Source organism: Schistocerca americana, chromosome 10 (assembly GCF_021461395.2).
Source record: "Schistocerca americana isolate TAMUIC-IGC-003095 chromosome 10, iqSchAmer2.1, whole genome shotgun sequence".
NCBI lineage: Eukaryota > Metazoa > Arthropoda > Insecta > Orthoptera > Acrididae > Schistocerca > Schistocerca americana.
Genome location: NC_060128.1, coordinates 178,882,331 through 178,899,652, shown reverse-complemented (window position 1 = coordinate 178,899,652; position 17,322 = coordinate 178,882,331). Strand labels below are relative to the sequence as shown.

General features: G+C 40.5%; 1 long non-coding RNA gene across 1 annotated transcript in view; it reads right to left on the bottom strand.

Moving 5' to 3' along the window:
- Positions 1 to 13,387: 13,387 nt before the first annotated feature.
- LOC124552537 overlaps positions 13,388 to 17,322 on the bottom strand; it is a 154,803-nt gene continuing 150,868 nt past the window's right edge. Inside the window, exon 3 of the long non-coding RNA XR_006967928.1 lies at positions 13,388 to 13,846. This is a non-coding gene — a long non-coding RNA (uncharacterized LOC124552537). The remainder of the gene's footprint in view (positions 13,847 to 17,322) is intronic.

Genomic DNA, 17,322 nt, shown 5'->3' with positions numbered 1-17,322 from the left:
ACTTCACAACTAGGAGTGACGGTCTGGGTGAAATTCTTTTCATAGCAGGACCCGTCCGGTTGACATCTGTGGCACCCTTACAGTGCAGCAGGACGTCGGTGATATTCTACACCCAGTTTTGTTGCCCTCCACGACAAGCCGTCCTGGGCTTACACTTAAGAAAATAATGCCCGTCCGCACACGGCGAGAGTTTCCACTGCTCGTCTTCGTGAACGCTACACCCTACATCGGCCGACGAGGTTGCTGGATCTCTCTCCGACTGAGAACGTTTGGAGCATTACGGGCTGGGCCCTCCCACTAGCTCAGGTGTCTGATGACTTAACGTGCCAATTGGACCGAATTCCTCAGGAGGGCATCAGACAACTCTGTCAATCAGTGCCGAGGCAAAGGCTAGAGATGGGCCGATGCAGTATTGACTTGCTCAATTTGTGAATCCCTTTCTCTTGAATGAATTGTACAATTTTTCTGAAATTGTGATCATTTGTTTGCCTGTATGTGGTGCATAATTTTGTTGTCTTAGTGTAAATATCTTTAATTATCCAATAATTTGTTTGTTTGTCTCCAGTTTCTAATGAACAGGTAATACTGAAGCAGGGTTTTATGAAAGGAAACAGACATTTCACAATACAGCGTGGTTTCATTATTAAATAATTTTTTTGTAAGATATTGCTGTTAGCAATTTTTTCAGATTTCATGTCACTGAAACCATAGTTACTGATTTTGATTGAATGTTATTGATTTTCTGTATGTATAAAAATGTAATAGAGATATGATTTAACTTAGCATTGTCAAATATCCTAATTGGAGCCTTGCCCATGTTTGCCATATGTTAATAAAGGTAGCATTATAATCTCTACATCAGAGAGAGAGAGAGAGGGGGGGGGGGGAGGTGAAAATTAAAAATAGATTTCCACATAGCAACTCTGCCCAAAGACCCTCTGATTACTTTTCTGTACTCCTCCACTGCCTGGAAACGACAGTAATATAAATGTGGCTCATACCTTCCTCAACCTGTACCAAAAATGCTGCCACCTGCACCCCCCTCCCCCCCTCGCACTCCAAATTTTTGACCATCTGGCACTCCTGCGTCTACCACTCATTTCTGGTTAAGCCCTGCATATACCATAAATTTGGCCGAAATCAATGATGACACGAAGGCACAATTCTCTTGTCAGTTGGTAAATAATTTGCTCACAAAAGGCAAAGGTTTGAAGTCTTGACCTGGCACATTTTTTTAATCTGCCAAGTATTTTCATATCAGTTCACAGTTCAGAATGAAAACTCATTCTAGTTCATTGATGTATGTCATCTAATGCTTTCTGGTGAGTCTCCTTTGAATGAAGCTTCTGGATTTCTTTTCCTGTATTCTGCACGCGCGCGCCCGCGCACACACTCTCACTCTCTCTCTCTCTCTCTCTCTCTCTCTCTCTCTCTCTCTCTCTCTCTCTCTCCCTCTCTCTCTCCCCCCCCCCCCCCTTCCCCCCAAATCTAGTCCACAGGCAGATCTCCCAGGCCATATCCACATGTCTTTGTCTCCAGCCAACCCACTAACCACTCCGAACTAGAAAAACTTAACTCCGTCATCTGCCAGATCTTAAACAGCCTTTTTTTGTGCTGTGAAGTGAAAACTTCCTTCCCTGCATTCTCTTCACTATCCTGATCTTGCATTCTGCCACACACTCAAACCACAAAGTCTGCGTTTGTACCACACCTATTTCCAACTCCTTGTCACAGGGATTGTATTGCTGTGAATGACCCAAAAATGTGAGACGTAAGATTATCAGCCCAACTCAAAGAGTGTGTTACAAGTCGTCTTCTTTCATTGTCCGATTAATGATTGATTGATTGATTGCTGTGAGTAAATTTCAGATAATTTTTCATAACATAAAGTATATTTTCAAGACTTTAGCATTGTGTGCAGCTTTTATTTTCAAAATGAAACCATTCAAAGTTATTACATTTCCAGTAATAAATAAATAAATAAATACAGGAAAACCAGAGAATACATACATGAATTGGACAAGTATGTTACTTTGTTTAATTGTGTACTGTTTAGTTTTCCACTAGCCTAAATGATGGATTCTTTTTCGTATAGTGCAGATTTGGATGTGCAATTTTATCCCTGGGGTGCAGCCAGGAATTTTCTAGAGACTTAATTGTTTTAATTGAAATACTTCTTTACTTAAGATGTTATTTTAGCAAAATAGAAAAATTGGGGCTACAGTAGTATGACATCAGATTTATGAAAGGATGACATTTGTGGGAGGATCATACGCTGGAATGCAGAAGACGATAATTATTTTGAATAAGGGTAACTTTTGAAATACGTATATTTCAGAAGAGATAAGATGTTCATTAGAAAGAAGGGAGTAAGGACTTTCAGATAGGCAGGTAATCATAAAACATTATTATTATAGTGTTACCAGAATGAAAAATGCACCCATCATAGCACAAGGAAACGTGAATACCGTATTTACTCGAATCTAAGCCGCACTTTTTTTTCCAAAAAACCGCCTGCGGCTTAGAACAGAGTGCAAAGTAAGCGGAAGTTCTGAAAAATGTTGGTAGGTGCCGCCACAACTAACTTCTGCCGTCGAATATATGTAGCGCTACACAGGCATGCTTTGCAGGCACAAAGATAAATACTGGCGCCAAAACCTCTGCGTCAGTAAATAAATTTAAAAAAAGGTGGAAGACGAGCTTTTTTCTCCGCCCCGAGTTTCGGCCCCTGCATTTTCATACGTTATCCAATGAAGTAAATACAAATTCCGTATTGTTCATCTTCGAATGTAGCAACATTTCAATGTACTACGAAATTCTGACTGGCAAGACTGGGATGTTTGTCAATATGGCCAACTCTACGTTACGAATTTTTTCCTATCTGTGAGAAGAGATGGTTGCTGATAGGAACTTTTATGAATTGTGGATCACATGCAGTATTCTCTTCACCATAAGAATAATACGAATATAAACATTTTGCCATGTATTCTTTCGTGTTTGCTGCTATCTCATTTAAATTCTGTCTGCTTAATAACCTACGAAAGTAACGTGAGATAACACCAAATGCGGAAGAATATATATATCATGTGTCGTCATGTTTATATTCGTATTATTCTTATGCCTAATAGTGATACGATCAGAAATGAAGCACGGCAATTGACTAGATTTTTAAATCTAAGATGACTCTAATTTCTGTGCAGAATGTTATGTACAAAAGAGGCATCTGCAAAGACTTTCAAACGGAGAAAAATTTTCGCTAAACTCTCATTCAGAACATCTTCTCTCATACGCAGTCTATTATTTGGTTCTTGTTGATCATTATCAAAGAAAGCAGCAGTGTAAGTAACAACAAATAGCAGTCTCTTGCCATTGTTTCGCCAATGAGACAATTCCTCTCTTTTTTTTTTTTTTTTTTTTTTTTTTTTATTGTAAGCGGTGGTACAAAAGCAAGCCATGCCGCGAGTAGTAAACACTCATTATCAGAATGCGACAAACAATGCATGACACAGTACAATAATGCATATTCAGCTTAGAGTGACGTAAACACCTATAACAAAGAGAACGGCACTTACCCAATCAAAGCAAAATAAGCAACTGATTCAAACCAGACGACGCACATGAAAAAGGAAGGGTATCCGTATAAATACGGACGGAGCGCCTGACGCATAGCAATGGCTACCTGGTAAAGCTTAACTGCTAAGCTAACGATTCGAACTAAACTACTGTAGCTGTATCGTCATTCATTCGACCTAAATTGTGTCTCATATTGCAATAGATCAACTTTGTTTCGATTTGGAGGTGCGGCTTAAAACTTTTCTCCCCCCTTGAATTTCAAGTCTCAAATTTCAGGTGCGGCTTAGATTCAAGTGCAGCTTAGATTTGAGTAAATATTGTATGTTCAGGACAGAGTTACAGATGTAAAAGAAGGGAAATAGCTATTTGACTTAGCTAGCAACTTAAAGATATTTAAATTGAAACATCTTGACATATTCATGCTTTTTTACGTGTTGGTATTAGTACCCATGTCATGTAATGTAACACATTTTGTCAAGTAAAGTAACACAATACATGTCACTTTGTATGACATGACATATGTCATCATCTTATCTAACGTGGCATTCGTCATGTTGTGCAGTATGACACAATGTGTTGCTAAAGTTTAGGATGCATGCACGTCCCCCTCCGGGATACTTCCTGTTATAAATGTACCTCCACTGTCAGATCCTTCCTGCTGTGGTGCATCCCACTCTAGACTCACATAAATTTGTGTGTATTTGTTCTTACTCCCCTTACTGTACAGGGGGCGGGTTCGGGGGCATATGGTTCCCTTGGGGGAAAAAATCAACACCTCCACCCATCCAGAAGTCAAAAAATCATTTTAGTATTCTCCCCAGAAGCAAATCAAACCCCAGAAAAATGTTTTTAACTATTATGTGTAAGCTCTTCAGCCATACCATATTATATATTGTTTACTATGGCTGGCGAATCTTAAGGTTTTGGGCTGGCGAATCTTAAGGTTTTGGACACAGAATGAGGGACTTTAGCCTATAAATTGCAAGATGCAGATGTGCCAACACCTTGCAGGTGAGAGAGCTCACTGCACTGGGGAAATTGGGTTAATTCATAAAAAAGTATGAATATGTAAACAGTATTTGGGGGAGAAAAGGAAACTCCACATTGGAATATCAACAATATAAGGAAAAGGATAGACTGGTATTCACAGGTAAAAATGACACCTTGAGTTGCAAACACACAACAAAAAGACTGTTACGCATTTTAGATTTGATCCAGGGCATTTTTCAGAAAAGAGAATGCGTGCGCACACGGGCAAGCACACCTCCCGTGCACATGACTGCCATCTGTACCAGCTCGGACCAGAATGCTAGAAGTGGCAGTCGTGTGCTTGAGGCATGCTTGCCTGTGTGGGTGAGTGTATGTGTATTCTTTTTTCTAAAGAAGGTTCTGGCCAAAACCTAAATGTGTAACAGTAATTGTGTTGTGTCTGTTTGCAACTCAGTGTGTCATCTTTATGGTGAGTAGCAACGTATCCTTTCCCTTATGTTGTTATTTCGATTTAAATGTCTTCCGAGCTGCCAGGTACGTCAAGAAGCTAGTTCCCTTTTTTTACGTCCCTAACTCTGTCCAGTACATACTCACCTTTTTTTGTGCTAAGATAGCATTTTTCATTCTCGTTCCCAACTTTTACTGTACCAGAATTTTGACATCAAACTGCCACAGCTGGGCAACAGCTATAGATTTTTGTTGACTCGGTGACGACTAATCAGGAATAGGTTTATTTATTGTCTTCAGAACCACGGGTTGCTCGAATTGGGGATCGTAAGTCTGGCTCCCCTACACTTACCTGCCTGGTATGGATGAACATGTCTAGTATAGTCTACTGTGTCCTCAGAGCACACTAGCCTCACTACGAGAAGGTCACATGCTTGCGAGAGGTTTTTTGTTTTATATTTTAATTTTTTCATATTTTTTATCTTTTATTATTTTTGTTATATATTTTAATTTTTTCATATTTTTTATCTTTTATTATTTTTGTTATATATTTTTTTTTCTTTAAATTTTGTTTAATTTTTTATTTTATTTATTCATATACACATGAAGCTGTGTGCTCAAAAACATATTAAAATAACCATAAATATGATATCAAATTAAATATTAAATACTGTGTCAAATTTACAATAATAATGTATGTAAGTATTTTATATGAATATAATAGAGGGAACCATTCCACGTGGAAAAAATATATCTAAAAACAAAGATGTGACTTACCAAACGAAAGCGCTGGCAGGTCGATAGACACACAAACAAACACAAACATACACACAAAATTCTAGCTTTCGCAACCAACGGTTGCTTCTTCAGGAAAGAGGGAAGGAGAGGGAAAGACGAAAGGGTGTGGGTTTTAAGGGAGAGGGTAAGGAGTCATTCCAATCCCGGGAGCGGAAAGACTTATCTTAGGGGGAAAAAAGGACGGGTACACACACACACACACACACACACACACACACACACACACACACACACACACACACACACACACTTATATAGACAGAAGCAGACATATTCAAAGGCAAAGAGTTTGGGCAGAGATGTCAGTCGAGGCGGAAGTGCAGAGGCAAAGAGGTTGTTGAATGACAGGTGAGGTATGAGTGGCGGCAACTTGAAATTAGCGGAGATTGAGGCCTGGTGGATAACGGGAAGAGAGGATAAATTGAAGGGCAAGTTCTCATCTCTGGAGTTCGGATAGGTTGGTGTTAGTGGGAAGTATCCAGATAACCCGGATGGTGTAACACTGTGCCAAGATGTGCTGGCCGTGCACCAAGGCATGTTTAGCCACAGGGTGATCCTCATTACCAACAAACACTGTCTGCCTGTGTCCATTCATGCAAATGGACAGTTTGTCGCTGGTCATTCCGACATAGAATGCATCACAGTGTAGGCAGGTCAGTTGGTAAATCACGTGGGTGCTTTCACACGTGGCTCTGCCTTTGATCGTGTACACCTTCCGGGTTACAGGACTGGAGTAGGTGGTGTTGGGTGGGTGCATGGGACAGGTTTTACACCGGGGGTTGGTTACAAGGGTAGGAGCCAGAGGGTAGGGAAGGTGGTTTGGGGATTTCATAGGGATGAACTAAGAGGTTACGAAGGTTAGGTGGACGGCGGAAAGACACGCTTGATGGAGTGGGGAGGATTTCATGAAGGATGGATCTCATTTCAAGGCAGGATGTGAGGAAGTCTTATCCCTGCTGGAGAGCCACATTCAGAGTCTGATCCAGTCCCGGAAAGTATCCTGTCACAAGTGGGGCACTTTTGTGGTTCTTCTGTGGGAGGTTCTGGGTTTAAGGGATGTAGAAGTGGCTATGGTTATTTGCTTCTGTACCAGGTCGGGAGGGTAGTTGCGGGATGCGAAAGCTGTTTTCAGGTTGTTGGTGTAATGGTTCAAGGATTCCGGACTGGAGCAGATTCGTTTTCCACGAAGACCTAGGCTGTAGGGAAGGGACCGTTGGATGTGGAATGGGTGGCAGTTGTCATAATGGAGGTACTGTTGCATGTTGGTGGGTTTGATGTGGACGGACGTGTGAAGCTGGCCATGTGACAGATGGAGGTCAACGTCAAGGAAAGTGGCATGGGATTTGGAGTAGGCTATCCGTGATCTGAAGGCTGACCGATCCATCGTCATTCTTCTGGCGGACAAGGGTTCCACGACCATGGTACTTGATCGTCGGGAGTATGTGGCTGAGGGACTGCGTCAGCTTTCAGACAACACCACATACAAATTTTGCCAAGGTAATCCCATTCCTGATGTCCAGGCGGAGCTTCAAGGAATCCTCAGAACCTTAGGCCCCCTACAAAACCTTTCACCTGACTACATCAACCTCCTGGAGCACTTCCTTTCACGCTGATCACCTGCCACCCTACCTAAAACCTCTTTCCTCATTACCTTAGCCAGCTTCATCCTAACTCACAACTTCTACACTTTCGAAGTTCAGACATACCAACAATTAAAGGGAACAGCCATGGATACCAGGATGGCCCCCTCGTATGCCAAACTATTTATGGGTCGCTTAGAGGAAGCCTTCTTGGTTACCCAGGCCTGCCAACCCAAAGTTTGGTACAGATTTATTGATGACATCTTCATGATCTGGACTCACAGTGAAGAAGAACCCCAGAATTTCATCTCCAACCTCAACTCCTTTGGTTCCATCAGATTCACCTGGTCCTACTCCAAATCCCATGCCACTTTCCTTGACGTTGACCTCCATCTGTCCAATGGCCAGCTTCACACGTCCGTCCACATCAAACCCACCAACAAGCAACAGTACCTCCATTATGACAGCTGCCACCCATTCCACATCAAACGGTCCCTTCCCTACAGCCTAGGTCTTCGTGGAAAACGAATCTGCTCCAGTCCGGAATCCCTGAACCATTACACCAACAACCTGACAACAGCTTTCGCATCCCGCAACTACCCTCCCGACCTGTACAGAAGCAAATAACCAGAGCCACTTCCGCATCCCCTCAAACCCAGAACCTCCCACAGAAGAAACACAAAAGTGCCCCACTTGTGACAGGATACTTTCCGGGACTGGATCAGACTCTGAATGTGGCTCTCCAGCAGGGATACGACTTCCTCAAATCCTGCCCTGAAATGAGATCCATCCTTCATGAAATCCTCCCCACTCCACCAAGAGTGTCTTTCTGCCGTCCACCTAACCTTCGTAACCTCTTAGTTCATCCCTATGAAATCCCCAAACCACCTTCCTTACCCTCTGGCTCCTACCCTTGTAACCGACCCCCCGGTGTAAAACCTGTCCCATGCACCCTCCCACCACCACTTACTCCAGTCCTGTAACCCGGAAGGTGTACACGATCAAAGGCAGAGCCACGTGTGAAAGCACCCACGTGATTTACCAACTGACCTGCCTACAATGTGAAGCTTTCTATGTGGGAATGACCAGCAACAAACTGTCCATTCGCATGAATGGACACAGGCAGACATTGTTTGTTGGTAATGAGGATCACCCTGTGGCTAAACATGCCTTGGTGCACAGCCAGCACATCTTGGCACAGTGTTACACCATCCGGGCTATCTGGATACTTCCCACTAACACCAACCTATCCGAACTCCGGAGATGAGAACTTGCCCTTCAATATATCCTCTCTTCCCGTTATCCACCAGGCCTCGACCTCCGCTAATTTCAAGTTGCCGCCACTCATACCTCACCTGTCATTCAACAACCTCTTTGCCTCTGCACTTCCGCCTCAACTGACATCTCTGCCCAAACTCTTTGCCTTTGAATATGTCTGCTTCTGTCTATATAAGTGTGTGTGTGTGTGTGTGTGTGTGTGTGTGTGTGTGTGTGTGTGTGTGTGTGTGTGTGTGTGTGTGTGTGTGTACCCGCCCTTTTTTCCCCCTGAGGTAAGTCTTTCCGCTCCCGGGATTGGAATGACTCCTTACCCTCTCCCTTAAAACCCACATCCTTTCGTCTTTCCCTCTCCTTCCCTCTTTCCAGACGAAGCAACCGTTTGTTGCGAAAGCTTGAATTTTGTGTGTATGTTTGTGTTTGTTTGTGTGTCTATCGACCTGCCAGCGCTTTCGTTTGATAAGTCACATCATCTTTGTTTTAAGTATTTTATATTACGTAAATAAACTTACCAGCAATCCTTCTGACCTCAGTCTCTGCTATGAGTAACAAAACACTATGCTCCATTGCACAGATCTCTGCCAATTCTCGAAACTGGTATTTCACTTACGGTTCCATATTTTGCAACCTTTAATGGTCATTCCCTATTTACCCTATTTCTCTATTGTTTGTTACCTTCTTTCTGATTGTTTTCTAATCTTTTTTTGTATGTAAATATGAGCCTGCATGTACACAGTTGAAATATCTCAGCAGTACCGCCATAAACTTCTCTGTACAGATCCCGTATTTAATTGAATCTAAGCCGCACTTTGTTCTGGTTTTTTGTGATGCAAAACACCGCCTGTGGCTTAGAATCGAGTGCAAAGTAAGGGGAAGTTCTTAAAAATGTTGGTAGGTGTCGCCACAACTAACTTCTGCCGTCGAATATATGTAGGGCTACACAGGCATGCTTTGCAGGCACAAAGATAAATACTGGCGCCAAAACCTCTGCGTCAGTAAATAACTTTAAAAAAAAAATGTGGAAGACGAGCTTTTTTTCTCCACCCCGAGTTTCGATCACTGCATTTTCATACAGTATCCAACAAAGTAAATACAAATTCCGTATTGTTCATCTTCGAATGTAGCACCATTTCAATGTACTTCGAAAATCCGACTGGCAAGACTGTTAGGGATGTTTGGCAATATGGCCAACTCTATGTTCTGAATTTTTTCAGACCTGTGAGAAGAGATGGTTGTTAATAGGAACTTTTATGAATTGTAAATCACATGCAGTATTCTCTTCACCATAAGAATAATACGAATATAATCATTTTGCCATGTATTCTTTCGTGTTTGCTGCTATCTCATTTAAATCCTGTCTGCCTAATAAACTACGAAACTAGAGGAGACAACAGCAAAGTCGGAAGAATATATATATCATGTGTCGTCATGTTTATATTTGTATTATTCTTATGCGTAATAGTGATACGATCAGAAATGAAGCACTGCAATTGACTAGATTTTTAAATCTAAGATGACTCTAATTTCTGTGCAGAATGTTATGTACTAAAGAGGCGTCTGCAAAGATTTTCAAACGGAGAAAAATTTTCGCTAACTCTCGTTCACAACTTCTATCATACGCATTATATTATTTGGTTCTTGTTGATCATTATCAAAGAAAGCAGCAGTGTAAGTAACAACAAATAGCAGTCTCTTGCCATTGTTTCGCTAATGAGACTTTTTTTTTTTTTTTATTTAACTGGTGGTAACGTGGACAAAGGCAAGCCATGCCGCGAGTGGCGACAGGCCGTAAACACTCATTATCAGAATGCGACAAACAGTGCAAGACACAGTACAAAATGCATTTTCAGCTTATAGTGACGTAAACACCTGTAACAGAGAGAACGGCACTTATCAGATCAAAGAAAAATAATCAATTCAAACCAGACGAAGCACGTGAAAAAGGAAGGGTACCCGTATAAATATGGACGGAGCACCTGGCGCATAGCAGTGGCTACATGGTAAAGCTTAACTGCTAAGCTTACGACTCGAAGCAAACTACTGTAGCTGCATCATCATTCATTCGACCTAAATTGTCTCTCATATTACAATGGGCCAACTTTGTTTCGATTTGGAGGTGTGGCCTAAAACTTTTCTCTCCCCTTGAATTTTGAGCCTCAAATTTCAGGAGTGGCTTAGATTCGGGAAATTTTTTTTTTTTTTCCTTGATTTCAAGACTCATTTTTTAGGTGCGGCCTAGATTTGTGTGCAGCTTAGATTCGAGTAAATACGGTACCTCGTTGTGACTGTCCAGTAACAGCTCTGTTTCCATCCTCACCACAGGTTGTTGAGTGTCAAGCATTGCAGAGGCGACCCTACAGCCACAGACGGGCTGGTCGAGCAGATGCCCGAACTCGAACTCCGCGGCTTCATCGAAGTGGAGGAACCGGCTGCAGACGACGAGGATCACGAGAGTGATGCGGAAGGTGCGGAGTAAGAAAATGGAGAGAATGCGGAGCTTGACGATGCGGACTGAAGTGTGGGATGACAGTTCGGGGAGTGGTGAGGAGTGATGGTGGCAGAAACAGTGATACTGAGAGTGATAATATTTTTCGAAGTGATAGCAGTATAGCTATTACCTTCCTAGGGGACGTATGAAAGTGATGTGTCCACCTCTGTAGCAGAGTGGTCGGCGTCACCTAATGCTGTGCTAGGGGTCCAGTTGTGATTCCCGGTTGCTTTGGAAATTTTCTACACTCGGGGACTGGGCGTCGTGCCACCTTCACCGTCGTCAACACGTGAGTTACCAAAGTGGTGTAAAATAAAAAGATCTGCACACGGCAGACGAAATCGATGAAAGGGCACACACTGCCAAAATATTCTGTACGCACAATTCATTTCGTAAAAGTGATTTGATGTTTATAGGGAATAATGATTGACAATATTGGTTGCATCTAAGCTGTAACTGTGTAACTGGGCCAAAATTTCATACTTCACAGAAGTAGTTATTGGCCCTTGCTTTAGGGAGGTCTACCAAGTGCTTTCTAATGCTGTGAAACCAAAGATATTTATTTATTTTTGTAACATTGTTTATTTGTTGGATTTTCTGTAATACCATGTTAACAGGGGCAGAAAGTATTTTGAAGTAAGGTAATTGCAGATCATTTTGAAAATGTGTTGGTGGAACCAAACCACGTATAATAATATTATTTGAATTCCTGTTGTGAAGGCAATGGATCTGCAATGCCCATTTGTAAATTCTGATGAGCTAGCAATTCTTCACCCTTTTGCTGCTGTGGGTGTGTATAAAAGTCATACTGTGCTGTTCCTGAGGTGTTGTGGACGTGCATGCGTGCACCACTAGTATTTTTTCTACAGTGCTACAGACATCTGAATGTGTCTTGAGCCACTGACCTCTCACTGCTGCAGACAAGTTATAAAATAGTTTCGAGTATTTATCATACAACATAACATATGTGCCTTATTGTGTGCTATCGTGTGCAAAATCTTGAATCATTTATGAGATATGATGATTCATATGACCACATGATATGGAACAACATGAGTGAGTACATTGTGCATGACCGTCCTCTAGATATAACTCGAGAATCCAAGGAGAGTCTTCTGTTGTCAATTTTAAATACATTTCACTCAGTGTAATGTATGTCGTAAAATCACACACACTATGTTTATGCAATGCATTTCTAGCTGTGCAAAATCTTTAAAATTTTGCTCAATGTTTTACTTAAAAGCCTGCAAGTCCCCACAGATGGAACTGGGTGCATTGTGCTGGATCAGATATAAAACCCAATAACTTGTGGATGAAATGAGATATCTTTCTGCTCTCAAATTTCAATATCTTATGCACATTTTGTGTGCTGCATACAGTTTATTTTAACTCGTATATCACAAACTTTGCATTTTTACTTCTGCAAACTCTTTAAAAAATTTTGTGCAGTGTTTTACTTAATTAGATGCAGTGCAGTAAGTATGATGGATAATAAAAATAAATTCAGCTGTTTTTTGAGTGAAGGTATCAGACTGTACGATATACAAAAATCAAAAGTTTTCACCTAATAGTTTTCAAAACATTGCACAGTAAGTATTTTAATGTTGCCCCCTTAGCACAGGCACAAGTATTTGGCAAGCAGTACAGTTGTAACAAAAGCTGCCTCAGTAGGGAGTGCAGAGAGTACGACTGTAGCAACAAAAGGGTTAAGTAGCTGTGGCTGAATTAGTGTGTATGTACAGTGGGGAGCAACTGTCAATACTTTGTGTTGTTTGCTGTCAAGAAATACTGCCTCACTACAGGCTTTCATTGTCACCATCGTGTTTTGTTGTATGCTTTTTATGGTCTCCCAGTTTCTTTTATTTTATATGTAGTGCACCAGTGCTAAACAAGAAAATTCTAGTGAAACGTGGATGCAGATGTCACACCACTGTTGTACACATGAAATGGATGAGAAAAGTCTGCCATTGGTGGTGCTCTAACTGAATGGAATATGTATTGGTAAGAAAAAACGCATCTGAGTAGTTGCAGATGCATTATTAGTATTAACCCTTAACCCATGAGCTGGATGCTTTCAGAGCACCTGAAAATTTTTGAACGAGCCCTCGGAGGTTATTTCTGGTGGACTGTGTCTGCAGGGTGTTCTGATGAGTCACTCCCTATTCTTAAACATTTAATATTTCTTTATTTATGAACCAATTTTCTTATAACTACTTTTCTTAGAAGCATCACTCCTTGAGGTTGTGTTTAACATCATTTTGAACCTCCACATAAGCTCCAGCATTCTACACACATTTTTTAAAATAAACTGGTACAACGAGATACTGCTGCCTGCAACACGTTAGGTGCAACGTTCGCTAACTTGTCAGATATTATTACTTCCATTTCTTCCGAGATCTGTGGTTTTCTCTTGTAAACCTCCTCCTTAGCACACGAGATCCTTGACCCAGTGATTTCTTAGGGGCTGTCGTGATCATTTCCTGAACTCTGTCAGTATTCTGTGTCCTTAAAGTTGACGATCTTCTTTATCTTCTCAGATTGGTGATACTCCCTGTTAGTAATTTGGAGTGCTAATTTTGAACTATTTCTGCATTTAGTGTTGCACAGATCCCTCGTTCAGCCCTCCACAACCTTTGTACTTGCACCACGGATCACCTGGTGCGTTCTTCCACAGTTGACACAAGCAGCATTTTAACTGAAACAAAAATGAATGCTAAACACGACCTCGAGCAATGCTGTTGCTAACAAAAGTAGTTATAAGAAAATTGGTTATAAATAAATAAATTATGATTGTTTAAAAATAGGGAGTGACTTGTCAGACACCTGGCATATCCTCTGACCCTCCTTAAATTGCCGCCCCTACAATGTTTTACTTTCGGTTGTATTATTGCTTTCTTTGTTTGTTTGTTGTGGACACGTGTCCAGGTCTCGTAGATTGCACCTCATAATCTACGTCCTTGCTCTCTTCAGTGCAGTACAGAATGTGTTCACAGGAACTCGTCAATCTTGACGATTCTAAGTTTAATGGAATGGTTGGTTAGAGGAAGAGGACAGTGACGTAGATCGAGATGCAGCCGAAAAAGATGATGATTTTACAATAGCCAGTGATCACTATTCTGCTAGCAGACAAAAGGATCAGGTGGAGGAAAGTCATCAGGACAGTGGAGAAACAGAAATGTCCCCATCATCAAAGTGTCAGAGTGGTGGTAAAGAAAAATGTACATTACAGTACTGAATGTCAATTTTGCAGACGTTCATTTATACCTATGGAGTGAAATTTTCTGGGAAGATTTAAAATGTGAAATTTACTTTCATGTGAAAATGTACTCGACAGAGAGATAATGTAATTTTTCGAGACATCAAATTCAGTGCTCTAACAGTTTGTGTACAGTTTCAAAAAATGCACAAAGGTATGTGATTTTGTATGATAAAAAGTAAAATACTGTAGGCATTCTTTAGCGCAATGCAATCAACAAGGAGTATTTGAACAACACTCAAATAATTGTAAAACGAATTGTTATATGACTTAAATTTAAATTTTCAAATGATTGGCGCCTTAAATCGTAGGTTAAACTATGGCGTCCCAGAGAAACCCGCCTTGTAGTATACATTACGAAAAAGTCGCCTCGTGAGTTAGGGGTTAATTAACAATCACTGTAGCAGCTGCTGACAAACACAAATTGAAAATTTGATTTTTTTCTGGACATATTAGCACACTGAAGAGCTTACATGATTAATACCTTTGACATTGACCTCTTCAGTTCAATCAGAGTTCTAATGTTTCAGTAATTGTATTTGGAAAATGCTTTTTAGAAGTGTGTGTACTATTCTGCTGTAGAACACATCACAATGCATGCCTGACTTGTGCACTCTCTTCTCAGTTGTGGTCAGTACTTCATAATTTGATGTGTTCAGTTTTGAGTAAATCACATAAAGAGTGTAAACTGAACCTGGTGCTAGACATCACAATGAATTTTCCTGGATATCCAAACTCTTAAAGTGGTTGCTTGTAACTTTTGTGTATTTTGCTCAATGAACATGTAATTATTACCTTTCTGATAGTATGGCACCATCTTTATTGTCACAGTTCTGTCAGTTTAAAAGAAAAAGAAAACAGTAACCACAGTAGTGAGTGCAATGTATTTTGTATCCCTTGCTTACTTTGCTGGAATTGAGGTTATTTGTATTCAATTAGCTGGTGCTACCCTAGCATTCACTGTAACGCCAAAATACTGTCGGTCTAGCAAAAGATAAAGTTGTCATTAAAAAACAAAATTTAGTCATTAGCTGTAAAATGTCTTACTTTCTTGACAGTAATACGTGATTATCGAGAACAAGACAGTAAAAATACTTTTTTAAAAACCACTTAGTCTATATACAACCTGGTGACAGTACATGCAGTGTGTACTGATGTTTGTACATTTTATTTAGTTACTTATTTATAGCAGATTACTTGTTATGTATTGTCTGCTGCACAAGTCTTAAACTGTTTATGACAGTTATGCAGGTTCCTGTTACTTCTCTCTGTTGATTGTAACTTGTGATGTTCACCTCAGTGTTATAACTGAAGCTTTATATTGGCTTTGATTGTTGTAATATTAATGTGTTTAGCCTTTTTTCCGTAAATGTTGCTCATCAGGTAGCCTGATTTTATTGGATCCTTAAGTGGAATGATATTGAAAAGCCTGTCCAAATCCAAGCCAGAAGGTTGCAAATCTCCCCTCAGTTAATGCTCCAGTCTAGTCCACAAACTAACCTCTGGTGCAGCGTCCTCTTCCCTCTCCTATCAGCACAGCACTAAAAAACGAAAAAATCAGAAATAGCACTTGTTACATTTTTGTCAGTCCCAACAGAAGTCCTGTTGTCTCAATATAATGATTTCCCACCATTAACAATTCTGCGTTACAATGTTTCCTGGATTTTAAGTTTTATTTGATGTTATTGTGACCTTTAACATAGATTTCTGAAGAAAAAAAAGGCATTTTATTCCTGTTCAATGTCAGCCTTGGAACGAAGAAGAAAAAACAGAGTATATGCAGAGTTACTGATGTAATTTAGTGTCAGTGTGATGAGAGATTTTCTCTGTAGGAGTGTTTGGTCGTATGATAGGTTTGCAGTGTTTGGGAGGGTGGGAAAGTGTGCCGAGTCACTGTCTTGATGATGATCACTGACTCTAGTAGCGAGCTTCCTTCTGCTCATTGTGTTGTATTACAGCAACTTTAATTTAATGTCACAATCATCAATACAAATAAATGCCACTTTTGAAGACGTATCTCTCTATAACGGGCTTCCGTGAATCGTGGTTACTTCTGGGCGGTATACACTAATCCGTACTAGGCATGCAGTTTTAGGATGGTACGAACAGATGTCAGACGTAAAATTCCTCCGCAAGATGCTTCGTAACACAATGAAAATTTCCAGCCTATTTCTCACCCGACATATCCCTGAACCGAGTGATCTTGTCGGCAAGAAGCTATAGATTTCATGCCTGTTGTTCTGTTTATGAAGATTGCCAGCAATAGTGTTTTAACCAACATTGTGTTTCAATTTTTATTTACAGTAATTTTATAACAATTACCAGTAAAAAGGCTCACATTAGAACACAGATATCTTTGTAATGTGGTTTCATGAAAGACTTCTGCTTCTGGGTTTTACTTACACCATTGGGCATGTTTGAAACAAAGGAGGAGATGTGTTTGTGTGTGTGTGTGAGCACTCAGCCACTGCATTTATGATAATCACAAAGACAGTGGCAGAGTGCAGACACACAGAAATGCATATGCGCGGGTTTCCCTCTTCATTCTGATCGTGTCCAGTGGCGTAAATAAAAGATGGAACTAGAATTATTTCGTGAATCTGCATTAAAAAGATAAGTGTTCTATTGTGAGACTTTTTATTGGTAGTAATTATAAAATTACAGTAAATAAAAATTGTAACTCAGTATTGGTTAAAACACTAAAGTTGGCATTATCCATAAACCGAGAACAATAGGCACGAAATCTACAGCTTTTTGTGTTTCCTATGCTTTCCTGTACTTTAACACTTCGCTAAATTTTACATGGTTTTGAGTCAGTCCTCTGAAAAGTGCAAAAACAAGACTGTACTGTATATACAAATGTTACTCTGTCACGGTTGCATTTTGAAGTTGGGCCCAAAAATGTAATAATCTCT